This window comes from Notolabrus celidotus, chromosome 21, assembly GCF_009762535.1.
Source record: "Notolabrus celidotus isolate fNotCel1 chromosome 21, fNotCel1.pri, whole genome shotgun sequence".
NCBI classification, from domain to species: domain Eukaryota; kingdom Metazoa; phylum Chordata; class Actinopteri; order Labriformes; family Labridae; genus Notolabrus; species Notolabrus celidotus.
In genome coordinates this window covers 6036631-6054573 of record NC_048292.1, presented here as the reverse complement: position 1 = coordinate 6054573, position 17943 = coordinate 6036631, and the positions used below count along the sequence as shown (strand labels likewise).

Below are 17943 nucleotides of genomic sequence, written 5' to 3'. Positions count from 1 at the left end.
CGGTTCTGTTTGCTGAGTTGGTTCCGGTTATGTTGCTTGAGTTCGGTTCTGGTTGGGTTCTGGTTGGGCTCTGGTTGGGTTCTGGTTCGGTTCCGTTTGGTTCTGGTTTGGTTCCGGTTCAGTACTGGTTCGGTTCCGGTTCGGGTCCCGGTTCGGTTCCGGTTCGGTTCTGGTTCGTACTAGTTCGGTTCTGGTTGGGTTCTGGTTTGGGTCTGGTTCGGTTCCATTTTGGTTCTGGTTCGGTTCCGGTTCAGTTCTGGTTTGGTTCTGGTTCGGTTCCGGTTCGGTTCTGGTTCGGTTCTGGTTTGGTTCGGTTCTGGTTCGGTTCCGGTTCATTTCTGGTTCGGTTCTGGTTCGGTTCTGGTTCGGTTCTGGTTCGGTTCGGTTCTGGTTCTGGTTCGGTTTGGTTCTGGTTCAGTTTGGTTCTGGTTCAGTTGGTTCGGTTTGGTTCTGGTTTGGTTCTGGTTTGGTTCTGGTTTGGTTCTGGTTTGGTTCTGGTTCTGGTTCTGTTTGCTTGAGTTTGGTTCTAGTTTGGTTTGGTTCTGGTTCAGTTTGGTTCTGGTTCGGTTTGGTTCTGGTTCGGTTTGGTTCTGGTTTTTAATCATAAACCTAACCCTAACCCTAACCCTAACCCTAACCCTAATCCTAACCCTATCCCTAACCCTAATCATAACCCTAACCCTAATCCTAACCCTAACCCTAACCCTAACCCTAATCGTAACCCTAACCCTAACCCTAATCATAACCCTAATCCTAACCCTAACCCTAATCCTAACCCTAACCCTAACCCTAACCCTAACCCTAATCGTAACCCTAACCCTAACCCTAATCATAACCCTAATCATAACCTAAACCTAATCTTAACCCTAAACCTAATCTTAACCCTAACCCTAACCCTAATCTTAACCCTAACCCTAACCCTAACCCTAATCTAAACCCTAACCCTAATCCTAATCTTAACCCTAACCCTAACCCTAACCCTAATCTTAACCCTAACCCTAATCCTAACCCTAACCCTAATCTTAACCCTAACCCTAACCCTAATCCTAACCCTAACCCTAACCCTAACCCTAATCTAAACCCTATCCTAACCCTAATCTTAACCCTAACCCTAACCCTAACCCTAATCTTAAACCTAATCATAACCCAAATCCCTAACCCCTACCCCTAATAGGGTTGCAAGGATAGGGTTTATGTAAGGGTTACGATTAGGGTTAGGGTTAAGATTAGGGTTAGGGTTAGGGTTAGGATTAGGGTTAGGGTTAGGGTTAAGATTAGGGTTAGGGTTAGGGTTAAGATTAGGGTTAGGGTTAGGGTTAGGATTAGGGTTAAGATTAGAGTTAGGGTTAGGGTTAGGATTAGGGTTACGGTTATGATTAGGGTTAGGGTTAGGGTTAGGATTGGGTTAGGTTTAGGGTTAGGGTTAAGATTAGGGTTAGGTTAGGATTAGGGTTAGGGTTAGGATTAGGGTTAGGGTTAGGATTAGTATTAGGTTTAGGGTTAGGGTTAGGGTTAAGATTAGGGTTAGGGTTATGATTAGGGTTAGGATTAGGGTTAGGGTTAGGTTAAGATTAGGGGTTGGGTTCGGTTAGGGTTAGGGTTAGGGTTAGGGTAGGGTTAAGATTAGGGTTGGGTTAGGGTTAGGATTAGGGTTAAGATTAGGGTTACGGTTATGATTAGGGTTAGGGTTAGGATTAGGGTTAGGGTTAGGGTTATGATTAGGGTTAGGGTTAGGGTTAAGATTAGGGTTAGGGTTATGATTAGGGTTAGGGTTTGGGGTTAGGATTAGGGTTAGGGTCTAGGGTTAAGATTAGGGTTAGGGTTAGGGTTAGGATTAGGGTTAGGGTTAGGGTTAGGGTTAGGGTTAGGGTTAGTGTTAAATTAGGGTTAGGTTAGGGTTAAGATTAGGGTTAGGGTTAGGTTATGATGAGGTTAGGGTCTGGGTTAGGGTTAGGGTTAGGATTAGGGTTAGGGTTTGGGTTAGGGTTAAGATTAGGGTTAGGGTTGGGGTTGGAATTAGGGTTAGGGTTAGGGTTAGGATTGGGGTTGGGTTTGGATTAGGGTTAGGGTTAGGATTAGGGTTAGGGTTAGGGTTAGGAGGATTAGGGTTAGGGTTAGGGTTTGTGTTATGATTAGGGTCAGGGTTAGGAGGGTTAGGGTTAGGGTTAGGGTTATGATTAGGGTTAGGATTGGGGTTAGGAGGATTCGGGTTAGGGTTAGGGTTAGGGTTAGGGTTAGGAGGATTAGGGTTAGGGTTAGGGTTAGGGTTAGGAGGATTAGGGTTAGAGTTAGGATTGGAGTTAGGCTTAGGGTTAGGATTAGGGTAAGAGTTAGGGTTAGGTTTGGGGTTGGGTTATGATTAGGGTTAGGGTTAGGAGGATTAGGGTTAGGGTTAGGGTTAGGATGATTAGGGTAGGGTTAGGGTTAGGGTTAGGGTTTGGGTTTGGATTAGGGTTAGGGTTAGGAGGATTAGGGTTAGGGTTAGGGTTACGATTAGGGTTAGGATTATGGTTAGGGTTAGGGTTAGGATTAGGGATAGGTTTGTCACTGAGGACATTAAAAAATGTTCGCTTGAGTTTGGTTTCTGGTCTGTTTGCTGCAGTCTGGTTCTGGTTCTGTTTGCTTGAATATGGTTCTGGTTTCGGTCTGTTTGCTTGAGTTTGGTTCTGGTTCTGTTTGCTTGAGTTTGGTTCTGGTTCTGATTGCTTGAATATGGTTCTGGTACCGGTTCTGTTTGCTTGAGTTCGGTTCTGGTTGAGTTCTGGTTGGGTTCTGGTTGGGTTCCGGTTTGGTTCTGGTTTTGTTCGGTTCAGTACTTGTTCGGTTCTGGTTCGGTTCCGGTTCGGTTCTGGTATTGTTCTAGTTTCGGTTCTGGTTTGGTTCTGGTTTGGTTCTGGTTTGGTTCTGGTTTGGTTCTGGTTCGGTTCCGTTTTGGTTCTGGTTCGGTTCCGGTTCGGTTCTGGTTTGGTTCGGTTCTGGTTTTGGTTCCGGTTCATTTCTGGTTCGGTTCTGGTTCGGTTCTGGTTGGTTCTGGTTCGGTTCTGGTTCGGTTTGGTTCTGGCTCGGTTCGGTTCTGGTTTTGGTTCGGTTCGGTTCTGGTTCGGTTTGGTTCGGTTTGGGTTCTGGTATGGTTCCGGTTGGGTTTGGTTCTGGTTCAGTTTGGTTCTGGTTCGGTTTGGTTCTGGTTTGGTTTGGTTCTGGTTCTGTTTGCTTGAGTTTGGTTTCTAGTTTGGTTTGGTTCTGGTTCAGTTTGGTTCTGGTTCGGTTTGGTTCTGGTTTCTAACCCTAACCCAAACCCTAAACCTAACCCTAACCCTAATCCTAACCCAAACCCTAACCCTAACCCTAACCCTAATCCTAACCCTAACCCTAATCCGAACCCAAACCCAAACCCTAACCCTAACCCTAACCCTAACCCTAATCCTAACCCTAACCCTAATCCAACCCAACCCCAATCCTAACCCTAACCCTAACCCTACCCTAATCATCCTAACCCTAATCCTAACCCTAACCCTAATCCTAACCCAAACCCAAACCCTAACCCTAACCCTAACCCTAACCCTAACCCTAATCCTAACCCTAACCCTAATCCAAACCCAAACCCCAATCCTAACCCTAACCCTAACCCTACCCTAATCATCCTAACCCTAATCCTAACCCTAACCCTAATCCTAACCCTAACCCTAATCCTAAACCTAACCCTAATCCTAACCCTAACCCTAACCCTAACCCTAATCATAGCCCTTATCCTAATCCTAACCCTAACCCTAACCCTAATCCTAGTAACCCTTACCCTAACCCTAACCTAATCATAATAGATCACTCTTCTGCAGGTCACACCTTTCCGAAAAATCCTAAACTATGATTGGCTCTTTGCCTTGTTGGAGGCGGAACCAAAGCCTGGTTTAATCTTCTTCCTCGAATCGACGCTGTAGGCCTGCGTAGCTCTTTGTTCGACGCAGAAGCCTAGACGATTAGCCTGACATGCACCTCCTCCAATATGCAACTACAAGTCGAACAATGGGACAACAAGCCCTGTGATTGGTCACTGCATGGCATTATTTCCTGCATTTACAGCAGAATCACTTCCCATTGGGCGTACATTTAATCTCCTCCAATATCTCCTGTCTATTCTTCCATGTAATCATTGCTGTAGGATAATCAGCAACATATATCATATTGAAATCAAGTATTTGGTTTGTGACGCAACAGGCTGCATGTTGGGGTTTCCTGTTGTTACTTCACACGTCTATTTTTATTCACTGAGTGTATGTGGAGGCATACTTCATGCCACCTAGTCTGGACGACTGTGTGAATAGATGATGTTGTTGGTTTGCACCACTCACCTGTTATGATTGCGGCTGTAATAGAGGTGGTTTCTTTGCATGTTTATTATGCAGAACGGTTATGTACTCAAACGCAGTCAGGGTCAAAAGAAGACAAAAACAAGCTAATAAAAAACAAACTGAGAAAAGAAGGAAATTTCACAGGTTTGAAAGCAGAAAAAAAGCCATTAAACGGACACGTAATCACACTGCAAATAAATATTTGGATTTGATGGAGTGTGTCCATTATTTTTCTGCTGCAGCAGTAAAAAACTCATTAAACCTTCAGGGCACTCCCACCTCGCCTGGAATAATAAAGTTTCTGTTGTTTCTGTTCAAAAAGGTAAAAAGTTATTCATGGAGCTTTCACCCTGAATTTACTGCGGGAAAGGTCGGCACCAAACTCGTCCTCAAACATCCAGCGTGCAGGACGGAAAGGAACAAGTCATTTTGATGGCTTGAAAACAGACAGCCTGAAGCTCTCCCTGTGGACTCTACAACCACAGATTAACCTGTGCTGGGGTCTCATTCAAAAGGCAGAGAGTCTCAGCTGACTCAACTACACACTGTATAAAAATCAGGTCAGAGAGTAAATGTGTTTAAGAAGGTGTGAGTGTCTGGAAAAGGGCTCTGCAGCTTTTTTGTTGTAGATCTGTGAAGCTGGCTGTGTCAGTTTGTTTCCTCTGATTTGTTGTAACACTTTGACAGTTGTACAATACTTAGAAAGAAACTGTTTAAAGAGAGAATAACATCTCTACACCTTCACCACCATCACTGTTTAACACCACACTTCACCACATCGTCTCTCTCCACCACACTAACCAAAGTATGATCAAAGACTTGTGACTTCTCCATATTAGATCTGAGTGAAGAAGACACTCGAAACTCCCTCTGACATTTATTTATTTATTATTATTATTATTATTATTATTATTATTATTATTATTATTATTATATTATTATTATTATTATTATTATTATTATTATATTATTATTATATATTATTAATCATTATTATTATTATTATTATTTTTATTTTTATTTTTATTTTATTATTATTATTGTATTATTATTATTATTATTATTATTATTATTATTATATTATATTATTATTATATATTATTATTATTTTTATTATTATTCTATGTTATTATTATATATTATTATTATTATTATTATTATTATACATTATTATAATTATTATATTATTATATTATTATTATATTATTATTATTATTATTATTATTATTACATTATTATATTATTATTATTATTTATTGTTTTATGAAACAATTATTGTCATTGTTGTTATTTGTAGTAGTAGTTGTGGTAGTAGTATCATTATTATTATTGATCAATTTTATTATTATTTTATGTTTTTGTTATTATTTTGATTATTATCATTATCATTATTACTATAACAGTTTATAAGTATTATCAGTAGTAGGCGTGTCAATATAATTAGTATTATCAATATTAATATTATTTATTTACATGTTTAAGATGTATTTAATATTATGAATATTATTATTATTATAGTCATAATGTATTATTATTTTTACTATTATTCTTTTTAGTATTATTATTTTTATTTATGATTATTATTGTTTTTATGAGGAAATTATTGTCATTGTTAGTATTATTATTACTGTTATTATTGGTAGTAATAGTTGTGGAATTAGTAGAAGTATCATTATTAATATTATCAATTTATTATTATGTTATTGTTTTTGATATTATTGTTATTATAATTATTATCAGTAATTCTATTACCATTATTAGTATTATCGGTCGTAGACGTATCGATATAATAAGTTTTATCAATAATTATATTTAAATTCATTTAAGTTTTATTTAATATTGTTATTGTTATTATTATTATAGTCATTATGTATTATTATTTTATTATTTTTATTATTATTACTATTATTCTTTTAAGTATCATTATTATTATTATTATTACATTTATTATTTTATTATTTCACTATTATTATTCTTAGTATCATTATAAGTATTGTTGTTAGTAGTCATAGTAGTAGTAGTACTAGAAGTAGTATCACTGTTATTGTATTTGTTATTATTGTTTTATTTTTGGGGTTAATGTGGAGCGATCATTTAATACAAACGTGACATTTTACAACACACAGGTTATCAAAAACACACCTGTAAAGCATGTGACATTTAAGATTAGATAAGATATATTTTTATTGATCACCCATTGGGGGAAATTATTTGGGTCCTCCATTCATCATCTCCATCCCATGGTGAAGTTTACTGTCAGTTTACTGTGGATGGAGACCTCTAGTGGCAGCAGTTGTTATAACATGAGACATGTTGAAAGCATGTTGATGTAATGGAGCATGTCGCTTTGTTTTGACATGAGATCTGATGCAGATTCTTTGGCGAGCCTCAAGTGGACAATCGAGGAACTGCAGTTTTTTCGTGCCTCACATTAGGTCTCCACTTAGTGTACAGCAAAAGTCAACCATTAGATATTTATTCAACCTCTTAATTTACAGCATATGCGTCACTAAAATTACATTATTTCGGTACGCCTTTATCCAAACCCTGATCTGTACCCGATCTGAACGTACCTGAACATCTCAATAACACCTCTTCCATACTGTTCTCACGACCCTGGTGCATTATATTATAAAATGTTCGACCAGAACTGTCATACACGTTATTTTTAGAGTCTCAGCCTGTCTAAGGTTTGGGAACAATACTTTAAATTGAGCCTTACAGAGTCTTTAACCTTATGTTTGGCTGACTGTCTTTTTTTCTGTCTCCTTAAGACGACCTGCAGAAATGATTCCAGTCTTCGTCATGGATCCTTAAATCTCTTTTAACCGAGCCACCAAAGTAAAGAGCGTCTCACATTATTCCTCTTTCAGTCTACCCTCACTCCCTCTGTCCCGTCCTTGTTCCTTTTGTTAAACCCTGTCTCATAAACTTGTCTCCCCATTATTTAACCCCTGTGCTGTTTCCCTCCTCTGGAACACTGCGCTCCTTTAAGCGGTAAAGAAAAAACGGATGGGATAAATAAAGATCATTACTGTGGCGGGTGACGACACAGCAGGCGTATTTTGAGTTTGGGGAGGTTTTGTCTAATCGTGTGTTGCTGTGAGCGGCTGACGGCTATTTAAAGAAACTCCTGCTCTGGCTTAACCCAGCTCCCTGGTGATGACGATAAAGACCCCCGTGTTGCTGTGGAAACAGCACATCAACCAAGGACACGCGTGGTTGGCATCCATCAGATGATGCGTCCCTGTGTGTCTCTATTTGTGTGTGTGTTCTCCAGCCAACCCACCTGCTTGAACGCAGCATCAGTTCATTGAAAAATCAGCGGCAACTAATCATGTTTTTTCAAGGTTTTTCAGAGGAGCAGGGAGGAGGATGAACAGATGTCCTCTTTAAAAGTAAGATTTGATAGTCCAACACCCTCCTCTGTTTGTTCTTGTTGTGCGTGGTTTGGATAAAGTTTAGCGGAGGAATTCCTACGTCTCAAACTTGCAGATTATCCCCAGAAAGCAGCATGGAGGGATGACAAGCAGCTTCAATCCAACAAAACTACATCACTAAGTCGGTATTCAGGAGTCAGAATGTCATCCGTACCTTAATGTCGTAACAATCACCAACACACTAACCAAAATATGATCACAATGACTTCAACTCATTAGATCTAAGTTCTGTTGATTTGAGACCTAAGGATAGGCTGTATAATAAATGGACATATTATCTGTGATGTCACCCAGCGCTGTTTGAAGCCTATCTTCTGCGGCTGCCATATTGGAAAATGCTGACCTCAACCTAACGTCATTCGAACTAGTGTGAGGTAAAGAGACAGGCCTTTAGCCTGTTTGCTAACAGCTACATGGTGCCTGCCTGTCAATCAAGTCAGGCATTCCCTTATTTGGGCAAAACTTGTAACTTTAATATCCAACCAGCAACCTCCGGCCGCCAGAATAGAAGCCAATGAGGAAGTGTTAAAAACTGCAGTTCGGGGCACTGGTGGCCTACTGGTTTAAGTGCCCCATGTTTAAAGGCTACAGTCCTCGTCGCAGAAGTCGCTGGTTCGACTCCCGGCTGGTCGACCATTTCCTGCATGTCTTCCCCCACTCTCCACTCCCCACATTTCTTGTCTCTCTTCAGCTGTCCTGTCATTAAAGGCAAAAATGACCCCCAAAAAAAAACAAAAAAAAACTGCAGTTCCTCAAGTGTCCACTTGAGGCTGGCTCTGGAAGTACTGGAAACCACATACACACAAATTAATAAAAGCCGATAGTTACAGCAGAAATAAACATGTTTACAGCCTGGTACAAAAAACGAGTGTAGTCTGGATAGCTCATTTCTCGATAGGCAAACACTCTGGGGGGGGGTGCGCAAATTTTTTCATAACGCTGCAATTTCAAGGTATTTAGATTACGAGTTTTCCATTATGAGAGGCACAGCTGACTTGGTTGGCAAGCAGGAACACTGTAGCTGTTGGCGAGGAGGCTCAAAGCCCGCCTCTTTATGCCACACTCACTCGACAGCAGTTATATTGAGTTCAGCATATCCAATATGGCCGCCGCTGCCTATTGGCTTCAAAACAGGGCTTCAGAAACAGATGGGTGACGTCACAGATGCTACGTCCATTATTTATACAGTCTATGTTAATATCTTAAAAAATAAAAGATCGTCTCTTTTGACATGGGTGTGTATGTGGTTGTCCAGTGTTTTCTGCAGCCAGCCTCTAGTGGACGCTCTATGAACTGCAGTTTTTAGCATGACCACATGGGCTTCATATTTTAGGACTGGAGGTTGCCACTTGGACCTAAGTTGCAGTGATGCTGGGATCTCTTTACTGCTCTCCAGCATTTATTCATACGATCATACGGCAATTTAAACATAACACAAAGAAACTCACTGTGGAGAAACATGAAGTGTAGTTTGTCCCTGACTTCCTGTAGTTTGTCTCCCTGTGTGCATGGGTGTGAGACAAGCTGCTGCACAAACAATCAATTTGTGCCATGGGGTGTGTTTATTTCAACCACCCCCCTCCCCCCTGCTGGTGCGATCGTGCCTCCGAACAACGCCCCATTGTTTGCCCGCAGAGGGGGATCACGACAGCCGTAACACACCCATCCAAACGGCCTCCCATCCCGAGTGATCGTCCTTGGCTCTTGTCAGACAGAGGAACTCATTGGGAGTCGCGTCACAGGGCTGCCCACAGGCTCGGGGACGGGCGGTGTTTGAGCTTGTGGTGTGTGTAGCTCTGTTTTATTATTTCAGCATGCCGGGACATCTGAGGAAAGCAGGAATTGAATTATGCCGCGTTCCCTTTTTTTCTGACACACTCCAGTAATTAGGAAAGATAAGTGGATTAAGCTGTGGGCCGCTCTGAGGCTGCAATATGGCTGTGAAATTTATCTTCAATCAGCCGCCTGATAGGTCGATCACTGCTGATGCTGTGAGAGCGAAGAGATCAATAAGAGAAACCAACTAAGGCATGAATTCACCGGCAGAGGTGAGGAGAAGCTGCTGGATCAATATGACAGTCACTCAGCTGCTGCTTCAGGCCATCGGCTGTGTGAACGACACGTTAAGTGTGTGTGCGTGTGTGTGTGCTCTTAAACTTGTTGATACAGCAGAACAGCCGTGACATGATGGACGTCAGCTTTTTTAAGATTGATCGGGTGGATTTACACCTGCAGCACATCCTCACTCCCAGGCCGTAACCACCTGTCCTTGAATGTTAAGTAATTTGTGTGCGTTGTGTTTATCTGCTGGTACACCTGTTTATTACTTCCCTGTGTGTGTGTCTGTCTCCGTGCAACAGATTACTAAAGCTATCAAGCCTTTCTCTGCAAACTAACTGCTGCTCTCCACCAGCAGATGGCAGCATGGATGCTTCTCCTCACTTGAGATACCAGTGATATTTTTCTGCAGTATGAGAGAGCACATTATTGAGTCACCTTAAAAAGCCTCTGTTAGTCTGAGCCGTTAACTCCACAGATACTGATTTCAGGCTTTAGAAACACTGGATGTATCTGTGCGGGTGGGATCAGATGTCGGATTTAGCTTCATTGGTGAGGAGGTGAGCTGAAATAGATCTGTCTGTCAATGTGAACAGATGTATTGATGTGATCGGGTCAAACAACTTGAATCAAGATGTCCTAATTTAACTTTTAAGTCCAGCTCCATCAAACATTCTGATTTTAAATTACATTAATCTTTAAGGATTGTCTGTCATTGTTTAATTCTTTGGCTGTATTTAAGTTCTCTTTACGAAGCACTTTGTCATGATTAAGAAAATATTCTAATAGATATGATAATATTAATAAGGTTGCGTTCATTCAAATGTTGAAACATCTTCATTAAGCTTTTACTTGAGCTGTATTCCTAATGCTGCAGCTCAATAGTTATGGTAAGGATACTACTCCATGATTGATCATAATCTTCATACTCATAGTAATCCCCATACTTATCATCATCATCCTCATCCTCAACATCATCCCCATACTTACCCTCATCATCATCATCCTCATCATCACCCTGATCATCCTCCCCATACTCATCATCATCATCCTCAACATCATCCCCATACTCATCATCATCCTCATCATCACCCTCATATCCTCATCATCCTCATCCACATCCCCATACTTATCATCATCATCCTCATCATCACCCTGATCGTCATCCCCACATCATCATCCTCATCATCACCCTGATCATCATCATCCTCATCATCCCCATACTTATCATCATCATCATCATCATCAACATCATCACCCTCACGTCATCCCCACATTATCATCATCTCATCATCATCTCCATTCTTATCATCATCATTATCATTTTGGTAATTATCTTCATCATCATAATTTTCCTGATCATCATAATTTTCATCATTTCCATCCTCAGCCTCATTATCTTCATCATCTTCATCATTATCATCATCCTCATCATCGTCCTGGTCATCAGTTTCATCGTTATCATCATCCTCATCATTATCGTCCTCTTCCTCCTGCTCATTATAATAATCATCCTCAACATCTTCATCCCCTCCTTCCTGCTTATTATTATCAATCCTCATCATCATCTTCATCCCCTTCATCATTATCATGAATATCATTTCTTCGTTATCATCAACCTCCACTCATCATCTTTGTCCTCATCATCATCCTCATCTTCTGCTCATCGTCATCATCATCATCATCATCTCATCCACCTCCTCATCAATATCATCCTCATCATTATCTTCTTCAACTTCCTTATCATTTTCATCCTTATCATCATCATCATCATCATCATCATCATCATCATCATCATTTTCGTCATTAACCTCATCATTACCATTTGCAACCTCATCATCTTCATCATCATCATTATCATCCTTATCATCAACATCATTCTCAGAATCATCTTCATCATGATCATCATTAACCTCATCATTATCATTTCATCATTATCATCATCCTCCCCATCCTCATCAGGACCAAGGATAAACTCTTCATCTGTCTGGTCAGCAGGGTGTTGATTTGGGTCCCAGCCTGCTTGTTGACAGAGTTTCTCATGCTTCCACCCTATGTGGCGAGGACACAGATTCTCCTCATCAGAAGATCTGGCTCTCACACTCCCCTCTATCTCACTAACACACAAACACACACAGCAGAAGTCACGGCGGTATCCCACTCTCTCCTCTGCACAGTGAGCCCAGTTTACAGCTCCTTACACTCTTGCACACTGTGCTGTTTGGGCAGCATCTCTATTCACAGTCCGCCCCGGGCTGTAATGACTTTGTGATAAGCAGGAGGAACTTGTGTAAACAATGAGGATTGCCCTGTGGAAGCAATTTAGACACTGCAGTGTTTTCGTACCCCACCTGTGCTGACTGATGTGACTGTTGAAATCCTGGGACTGACAAGGAAAAAAGCAGATAACCTCTGAACCGCTCCACAGGGCTCCATCTGAGGCCCACTGAACTTTGAGCTGGAGGTGGAGAGAGGTCACAGAGGGAGAGACGTGTGAGGTGCAACAGACAGGTCTGTGATCTGAAGACAACAGGAAGTGAGATATGTACTCATTACCCAGCAGAGAGAAACAAAGCTTTAAAAGTTCACCCAGGTGTTAGTCCCTCTGTGAGTCAAAACTTAGTCAAATCTGACTACACGAAGGAACTTCAAGATCAAGTTGGAGTCAGACTTCCTGGGAAATAATTGACTGTGATATCTATCAATCAATCACTCATAAATAAAGATTAATTGATATCCGAAGGAACGCATTGCATTCTTTCTGATGCTTCCTGTAGCTCTATACTTGTGGTTATCTATGCTGATGCTGGCAGCACCTATTTTCAATCACAAACTGCTGCAGTTCATTTTCAGCGCTGCAAGGTAACGAAAAAAAAAGGCCTCAGCAACAGCTGTTCAATGGTGCAACTAAAGAACATACTACTATCTGATCCCCAACCAATTAACATCAAGACAGAACCACACTTTTGATATCAACAACAGTGGCAAAGGTCTGTACAGATGAGAAACTAACCACACTCGCTTCTTTACAGTTCAAGGTCTGGAGCTGCTGCTCATGCTAAGACATGGTTTCACTCAGTTTTACTCTTTTTACTTTGAAATTTCATGATAAATAAACGAATAAAAGCAAAAACTAAAAACACATAGAGCAATTTAGTTAATCTAGCAACAGTCAGTGCTGTGAGAGGTGCTAAAAATGCTTTTCATGGACACAGGCCCTTACAGTTTCCAATTATTTCCATCACAGGGACTTTATAAACATACATACATACATATAGACATTGGAAACATATAGATATCTGTATAGAGTGACTACCAGATTCTATATCAATCAATCAAGCATGCTTTATTTATAGAGCACCTTTCATACAATTACAGTGATTGAAATCCAATATATAATGGCCAAACTTAAACAGAAATGAATTTAGAAGTAGAGACTAATGCAACATCATTCGCAATAAAATGTATAATATAACAACAAAGGGAAATAGTTAAGAATAAGTAAATAAAAGATAAAACATGACTAGTTAGGACAGATAAAAGGTAAAGAAGCATCAAAATGAGCACAAAAAAGGGTTAAAATGGAGATTTTTTTTTAAGAAAACAGAAAATAATTAATTCTAATTCTAATTATTATATTTTAAAAGTGTTAATAAGTTTGCCAAAGTGCTGTAAATAATTAAAACATGTCATGTCTCAAAGCTAACTGATATCACTGCAACACACTTGCAGAAATGAAGGTTGGATAAATAAATGTGGACGGGGCTAACCATGTTCCACCAACCCACACTTTCTCATTTTTGTTGTAGGGTTCGACTGCAACCGTGATGGATTTCCTAAAGTTGGACTCCACCTCGGCCCTGGATGCTAATGGTTCCTCCAGCTGTGGGCTTACACTGGATAAGAGTGAAACGAAGAATTCAGGTATAGTGATGGTAGTTTTGCACAGGGGTACTGTACCTTTTACAGGCTTTGTTAAAGTGCAAGTCCAAATACATCTACCTGTGGACTCTGCTTTCCAGCTTATCTAAAACGTCTCCAGTAATCTGTACGAATAAGCTCAGCGTGAACTCCAGTCACCAAGAAAGACTGACGGCAGATCTCAATAAAGATAAGTAATGGGTTTCTCTCAGGGACAAAGACTTTTCGGAGTACAGGTAAACAGGCTGAAAGATTGAGGGGAATGAATACAGGCACTAATTTCACCTCTGTGTGCACCTGGGAAGAGGATCCTTTATCTGTCCCTCTTAGTTCAGAATGCTCCAGAGTCGCGTCTCTGATACTGATTCCTCATATGACTCCTCAGTAATCTCTGTGGATTATGGCGTCATGACTCAGACTCAGACAGGCTGTCTGCTTCTGCTGGAGGGAGAAGGAACAGGCAGAGACTCAAAACAGTGTTTCAGATGGTGATACACACACAGACACACACACACACACACACACACACACACACACACACACACACACACACACAAACAAGCAGGCTCTTCAGTGCATTTTGCAGATGGAGCCCTGGATAGAGAGTTTTTCATTCCTAACTGTGGTGTAAATAGTGACGATGTTAATAATGCATCTTGTTTTGTTTGTAAATTTAAAGCAGTTTTAAATGATATTTTTGAGCAGCAGAAGAAATTTATAATAAAACCTCATATCGATCTCCTTATCGTCCTCAGAGAACATTTGTTGTGATTTGGCGTTTAATAATTAAAGACTGATTGATGAAGCTGTGATAATGAACATAATGGCGAGCGGTATGCAGACATTCAGCAGACACTCAGCACAACAGCAAAAACTGGATAGATCAACCATTTGTGAATATGAAGATACTGTAGATTACTGCAGGCACAACATTATTATCTTATTGTCTTCAGTTGTTGTCCTAAGCCCTCAAGTTTTTATCTTGTGCGCCCAAGATGAGAGAAGATAAACAAGATATTTATCTTGTGGTTCTGTTTTTTCTGGATTTGTTGTGGATTTGTTTTGTTGTTGTGTCTGTTGTTGTTGTGTATGTTGTTGTTGTTGCGTTGCAGTTGTTGTGTCTTTTTGTCTTTTTGTTGTCGTGTCTGTTGTTTTCATGTATGTTTTTGTTGTGTCTGATGTTGTTGTCTGTTGACCTTTTTTTGTCATGTCTGTTGTTGTTGTTGTTGTTGTTGTTGTGTACAGTATGTTGTCCTTTTTTGTTATGTCTGTTGTTTTTGTGTCTGTTGTCGTGTCGTCACTTGTTGTTGTGTCTGTTGTTGTTGAGTCTGTTGGTTTTTTCTGTCATGTCTGTTGTTGTTTTGTCTGTTGTTGTTGTGTATGTTGTCCTTTTTTGTTATGTCTGTCTGTTTTTGTGTCTGTTGTCGTGTCATCATTTGTGTTGTGTCTGTGTGTGTCCTGTATGATGTCCTTTTTTTGTTGTGTCTGTTGTTGTTGAGTCTGTTGGGGTTTTTTTGTCATGTCTGTTGTGTTTTGTCTGTTGTTGTTGTTGTGTATGTTGTCCTTTTTTGTTATGATCTGTTGTTGTTGTTTTGTTGTGTACAGTATGTTGTCCTCTTTTGTTATGTCTGTTGTTTTGGGTCTGTTGTCGTGTCGTTATTTGTTGTTGTGTCTTGTTGTTGTCCTGTATGATGTCCTTTTTTTTGTTGGTGTCTGTTGTTGTTGTTGAGTCTGTTTTTTTTGTCATGTCTGTTGTTGTTGTGTCGGTTGTTGTTGCTGTGTATGTTGTCCTTTTTTTGTTATGTCTGTTGTTGTTTTGTCTGTTGTTGTTGTTGTTGTTGTGTATGTTGTCCTTTTTTGTTATGTCTGTTGTTGTTGTTTTTGTTGTGTACAGTATGTTGTCCTTTTTTGTTATGTCGTTGTTTTTGTGTCTGTTGTTGTGTCGTTATTTGTTGTTGTGTCTGTTGTTGTCCTGTATGATGTCCTTTTTTTTGTTGTGTCTGTTGTTGTTTGTTGAGGTCTGTTGGTTTTTTTCTGTCATGTCTGTTGTTGTGTCTGTTGTTGTTGTGTATGTTGTCCTTTTTTGTCATGTCTGTTTTTGTTGTTGGTGTTGTGTACAGTATGTTGTCCTTATATTGTTATGATTGTTGTTTTTGTGTCTGTTGTCGTGTCGTCATTTGTTGTTGTGTCTGTTGTTGTTGAGTCTGTTGGCTTTTTTTTGTCATGTCTGTTGTTGTGTATGTTGTCCTTTTAGTGTTCTGTCTGTTGTTGTCGTTTTTGGTTGTCTGTTGTGTGTGTGTCGTTTTTGTTGTCGTGTCTGTTGCTGTTTCTGTTGTCTTCATGTCTGTTGTTGTTGTTGTGTCTGTTGTCATGTCTCTTGTCCTTATTTGTTGTCTGTTGTTGTTGTGTCTGTTGTCATTTTTGTTGTTCTGTCTGTTGTTGTTGTTTTATTGTTGTCTTTGTTCTGTTGTTGTGTTGTCTTCGTGTCTGTAGTCGAGTCTATTGTCGTTGTTGTAGCTTTGTTGTTGTTGTTGTTGTTGTGAGCAGAAACTGGTAAGACTCTTGATTGATGAGAAAGATCATAGAAGTCAAACAAAGAGCTTGGAGCTCGTAGAATTGTTTGACGACTGAAATGAACATCGATACCTCAGGCACAGCGTTTATACTGTTTTAATAAAGTTTGTCTTTATTTGTCAACAAATAATTTTGCCTGTGTGGGTTTAAACCTTATTATCTGTAAAATGTTTACTCTTTAAACTTCGTCTTCTTATCGTCTCACCTCCACAAACAAAGATCACTCATGTCGTCTTTCTTCCTCCGTCGCCTGGAAAATAACCGTGTAGGCTCACTTTGAATGAAACATCTATGATTATGTTTCATGAGCTTCATGTGCGTATGTTCACTGACATCCTTTAACATAATTGAGTTGAACATGGCTGAGAACAACAAAAACATTCCTGTGACTATAATCCAGGCAGCGCTTCTCAAACACGGCATAATTGGAAAAACAAATTAGCGGTATGAAACATCTTTGGAGAAACAGTCGCTCATTCTCTGTCAGACATTGTGAGCCCGGGGAAATGATGGAGCAGGATGTCTTTCTCTTATCTGATACATCACAGAAACAGCTGATGGACAAAGACTGTGAGGTAAAATCGACAATATGTAGAAGGAACTGTGGCGTAAAATCTCTAAAGCAAACATTATTCTAACAATAGCATCTCTGATAGGAAACAAGCCACTTAGTCCACCTGCTGATTTCAGAACATAACAAGCAGAATATCCTGGATGCTTGAATCCCTGCAGTCCGCTATGATATGCTGGGCCCTGAATCCTGACACTGACCCAGTTTAGCTGTCAGGTGGTGTGTTGTCCTCACCTGAAATCAGACTTAAACTCCCCACTTTATGCGTTCTCTCTCTCTCTTCACCTTCTCCTCGTCCCACACAAAGCTGGAAACAATGAAAACCATTTAAAAACCCTTAATGACAAAAATGTCTCATTTGAGTTGACTACAATAGCAGACGTGTTTATCTGGGTCATTGAATGAGCAAGAAAATCAAGCTTGAGTCTGATGGCAGGAGTATACGCAGTCGTGCAAACGCTTTCATCTTGTGATAAAACAGCGGTTCACAAAGAAAGAGCCTTCGAGGGGGGCAACATCAAACCAGTCACAAGTCTGAAACCAGACTGGCCCAGAGCAATAATTCTCCCTTACAGCCGGTTTATGACAAACTGAATATGATGAGAAAACATTTCCGTTAAAGTGATCTTGACGGTTTGTCCTTCAACTAAAGCTAAAGGCTGAAACATCAAGAGTGTATCCAGTACGCTCGAAGCAGGTAGATGACAAATAATCCTCTTCAGACGGACCGAGAGCCGATTCAAAACATCAAAACAACCGCAGAGATTTAAATGTCATTCATTCATTTTTTAAACTGCTCCGGCTCTCACGGCTTTCTCAGATGTCCTTCGTAGCTGAAGGTCATGAGAATTCAGCCGCTGAGAGTTTTAATTGGCGCCATGTTTCCCTCTTTTATCATCACTGCACTCCCAACAAGGTGAGATGAAGGGCCAGTATGAGAGCACACTGGCTCTCACCTGGTTGTTGATTTGGACAATATTTCAGGACTGGCCACTGAGACAAACAGGCGTACGGACATTAAACCCAGTCAACA

At 40.2% G+C, this 17943-nt stretch overlaps 1 long non-coding RNA gene across 1 annotated transcript in view; it reads left to right on the top strand.

Moving 5' to 3' along the window:
- Positions 1-14469, top strand: part of LOC117805231 — a 35944-nt gene extending 21475 nt beyond the window's left edge. Inside the window, exons 2-3 of the long non-coding RNA XR_004629380.1 lie at positions 13654-13768; positions 13867-14469. This is a non-coding gene — a long non-coding RNA (uncharacterized LOC117805231). The remainder of the gene's footprint in view (positions 1-13653; positions 13769-13866) is intronic.
- Positions 14470-17943: the final 3474 nt, after the last annotated feature.